Genomic DNA, 4,501 nt, shown 5'->3' on the forward strand with positions numbered 1-4,501 from the left:
GACTCATAGCGACCCCTCCTTGGGTTTCCGAGGCAGTATCACTACGGAAGTAGGATTGCCCAACCTTCCTTCCGAGGAGAACTAACTAACACTAAAAAAGCTCAAGATTCTTTGCGCCGCGGGTCATTTCTAGGTTTCCGCTCCGCTAGGTCCCAACACAAAAGCTCTGGGATCCTGGAACTCCCCATGCGCTCAAGAGTGAAACTTCAGCGGCGTTTGCTGGTAGAGGCTCCTCTGCAGAAACTGCCGGGAGAGGAAGTCTGAGCGCCTCCGGGAAGGCGGTGTGGCAGCCTGGGCAGCATGTCGAAGGCGCCACACCAGCGCCTCCCCAGAACGCGCTGAGGGCACACTCCAGCTGCAATTTGAAAACAATGGAAGAAAAAACGGCCAAAAGTTCTCTCTGTATAAAAGGCACCCACGCCCTCAGGCAGTGTGCAGTCCCAAATATATACTGCTCCTTCCTACTTTGTAGATCGGAAAAACACCCCTAAGCTATTTTTTGCTTAGGGGGTGTCCGGATGCTACCTTCTGACTGTACTGTACACTTTCTTTGGTCCACACTGATCAACTTTGTACGCTTGAACGGGCTTTGTACGAACTGCCCAAGGAAAAGATACATCAGCAAATTTCCGCCGACCGCGGTCCGCAAGCGCTGGAAGTCCGCAGCAACTCCTCCCGCATGGGGGGCGGGCAGAGGACTGGGAGACGCAGGACAGCACCCTGAGTGACACCTCGGCGCCAGCCTCTGTCTTGGTGAACGTAGAACCACCCCCGGTCGCTCACCTGCTCTGCCTTCCCAGGACCCGCGGTCCCGCGTGGCGCCTGCAGCGGAGAGCACCCAGGAACGCAGTCTGGGGCACCCCTGAAGCCGAAGCTCAAAGTCCCTCTGCGCTGTTTCGAGAGGTCCGGCTTCTGAAAGGTGTGCCAGCCGACAATCGGAGGCGAGCGAGGAGTCTCCGCAGCCTGGGCCGACCCAAGTGTAGCTGCTGGTCTCCCCTCACGCCGCCAATTTACGCGCGTCCCGCCGGCGACCTCAGCGGTAGTTCCTGGCTCCCCGCGCGGTGGACTCCCGCAGGAGGTGGGGCTTTTCTCTCCAGGTTAAGACTTTGTCAAGCTTTCCCAGTTAGTGGGCTTTCATTCTCTGGCGCGTCCCTCTCCCTGGTACCGCAGCTCGGGAGGTGCCGGGAGATGGGAGTCCAGCAGCTCACTTTGGCGCACTGAATCTTCCTACGCGTCTGTCCTCCGTTCAGGCAGGGACATCTACCCACCTGCTGGTTATTGGTTAAGTGATTCGAGAAACAAGAACCCGGAGGCAGAGAGCGAGCAAAGGAGCGAGCAAGAAAATAACATAGGAGGCGGCCACCGCTGCCACAGGTGCAGGTGGGAACTTCGCGTTCCCGCCCTCCAGGGAAGGAGATTGGATCAAGTCGTAGACGTGGCGCCAGCCTTGAAGTGTCTGATTGGAGAGAGGCTGTGCTGCCCCGCTAGCAGGACTGACTTCTTTCCGAGGAGCGACAGTGGCGGTACCAGTGGCAAGGAGACCTAGGCTTTAAGTGTGCTCTGCTAGATAAACGTCGCCGCAGCTCTCCCTGTGCTCTCCACCAAATTTCTACAAAATCTCTACCAAATTTTCCTTGTCCCCAACTGTGGCCATTCAACTCCTGAGCTCCCAAATTTTGCAGCTCACAGGAGCTATTTCATGCCCAGACAACATGTGCCTTAGAGTTTCAGTGCCCTGGGTCTGAACACTGCATCACTATTAAAATGTTTCTCTGTGTGCCAACCAGGCTTTGCTCCAAGCGCTTCCTGTGTACTAACTCATTTAGTCCTCACAGCAGCTCTAAGGAGGTAGGTCTTCTTATTACCCCCCATTGACCGGCAACCACTACCATTTAGTCGATTCCCACTCACAGAGATCGCATATGACAGAATAGAATTGCCCCGTAGGGTTTCCAAGGCTATACATCTTTACGCAAGCAGACTGCGTCATCTTTCTCCGGTGAAGGTCTGGTGCGTACAAACGCAACCCTTTTGATTAGCAGTGTAATGCTTTAACCACTACATCAGCAGAGCTTCTTTTTGACCCGGGAGGGAAGATTATATGGTTGCCCAAGGTTGCCTGACCCGTAAAGGGCAGAGCCAGATTTGAACCTGGGAGCTCTTGCGGTCTTAACCACCACATAAACTGCCTCGCCCAGCCTGCCAGTCTCGGGCTCTTAATACGACTAGGTGAGGGTGCGATTTCCCTTCATGCAGTTCTGGAAGTCCAGGGATGGCCACGCCACCCAGTGAGTATAAAGATAGCCCTGTGTCAATGCAGGCAGTGAACTGGTGGATTGGTCAAGGTCCAGAAGACGTTTGCTCCCTGTTACATATTGTGCTTTTTATTAGTTTGAAGTGAAGTTATTGACATATGGCATTTTTACTAATGAAGGGAGAGATGTGGTTAAGTGCAAATTACCCAATAAGCAAGGTGAGCGCAGGGCTTACTATTTTAATGTTCCGTGAGCTCATGTATGGGCATAACTCCCCCTAATGACTGCTATGGAGCAAGCGAGGTCTGAGGGTCTTTGTTTTAAGGGCTTTCTGCAGTTTAAAAGTAGTAAAACACATAAAATGCCTACTCTCAAAAAACTTACAATACAGGATCAGTAGAAAAATTACAAAGAGTATTCTAATGCATGAAATGATAAATACAAATACTTCATGTAATTGACTTCTTAATTTGGGATTATTTGAATTTTCATGATATGCGCAGCAAAGTAGTTTTCAAAGTTCTGCATTTTCATATATTTTGAGATTAGTTTTAGAGCATAAGTGTTCAATAATAGCATCAGGACTCACAAAGGCTGCCAACTTTGAGGGACAAGTCATCATAGTGCCATCATGTTACAGATGAAGAAATTGGATGGGGAGGAAGGCCCTTATCGAAGATTTCATCACTGCTAGGAAGTTGTGGAATTGGCTTATTACATTGTTCCTTGACTAAATGAGTGAAAGAGAAATTTAGGAAGAGTTAATACTGACAAATGACTCCTCAGGTAGCATGATACATTTATTTTAATGTGATTTGGGTGAAAGTTTATAGAGCAAATTCATTTTCCATTCAACTGTTCATACACATTCTGTTTCATGACATTGATTGCAATCTCCATAATGTAATAATTGTCTTCCCACTTCCCCCCTGTGGTTACCTTTTTTGTGTGTCCTCCTTTCCTATTCATCCCTGCTCTCTGAGCTATCTTCCAGTGCACATGCTACCCTTCTGATCTCCCGTGGTTGATCTAACGAGTGTACCTGGTTTAACTGTTCACCTAGTAGGCCTGTCTATTTTTTGACTGGATGCCATAGGAGTGAGTTCAATTCCAGGCCTGAAGGGGCCATCGTCTTGGAGGTTTCACCAGTCTCCATCAGATCAGAAACCTGTTTTTTTTTTTTTTTTCCCCTTAAGAATCTTGAGTTCTGTTCTACATTTTTCTCCCACTCTATCCAGGATCTACTATTTTGATCTCTTTCTGAGTGGTTGACGATGGTAACCTGGCACCATCTAAAGCATTTTATATGCATCGTCTCATTGAATGCAGCAACCCAACTAAGTTTTGTATTCTGTTTTTTTTTTTTTTTTTCCCCTTAAGAATCTTGAGTTCTGTTCTACATTTTTCTCCCACTCTATCCAGGATCTACTATTTTGATCTCTTTCTGAGTGGTTGACGATGGTAACCTGGCACCATCTACTTCTTCTGGTGAAAGGGTCATGTAGGCTGATGTTCATATGGTCTACTAGTCCTCTGGACAATTGTTTCTATGCATCTTTGATTGTCTTCATTCTTCTTTACTCTAGACGAGGCGAGACCAATTGTTGCATTTTAGATGGCTGCTCAAAAGCTTTTAAGATCCCGGTAGCTTACTCACCGAAGTAGGATGGAGAATAATGTTTTTGTGTAGTATGTTATGCCAATTGAGCTTGATGTCCCCTGAGACCATGGTTCCAAGCCCGCAGGCCCAGTGACTCATTCCCTTAAGGTGTTTGAGTGTGGCTAAGAAGTTATCATAAGTTTGCCCCCTGTTAGCTTTATTATATATATGGACATTCTTATAATACATACAAATATGCATGCAGAAATATCATTTGCCAAACTTATATATGGTCACGGGTATATACCCTTTTGCTTACCCACACCTGATCATTTAGCCTGTCTACCTATGTATCCACCCATAGATTAATGTTTGTTATTATTGATAATGCAGTATTGTGTATGTAAAAATATTTGCTTTTGTTGTCTGTACTGCTCATGCACCTCTGTGTCTTCCTTTTCCTTAAGTGGTGTCGTTCTGGTCACTAATCATGTAGTATGATTTAACAAATGGGTCAGAATTTTCTTAATAAGCAAATATCTACTAATTGTTAAAATAGGGAATTAATTTCCTTACATTCTCCCTCCCTTTCTATATAACAATATTGAATGCTTCCATCATGTTTCATTGATTTACTGATCCTGAC

The sequence above is a fragment of the Orycteropus afer genome, unplaced genomic scaffold, assembly GCF_000298275.1.
Source record: "Orycteropus afer afer isolate SDZICR_OR568_19922 unplaced genomic scaffold, OryAfe1.0 scaffold00008, whole genome shotgun sequence".
Classification (NCBI taxonomy): Eukaryota; Metazoa; Chordata; class Mammalia; order Tubulidentata; family Orycteropodidae; genus Orycteropus; species Orycteropus afer.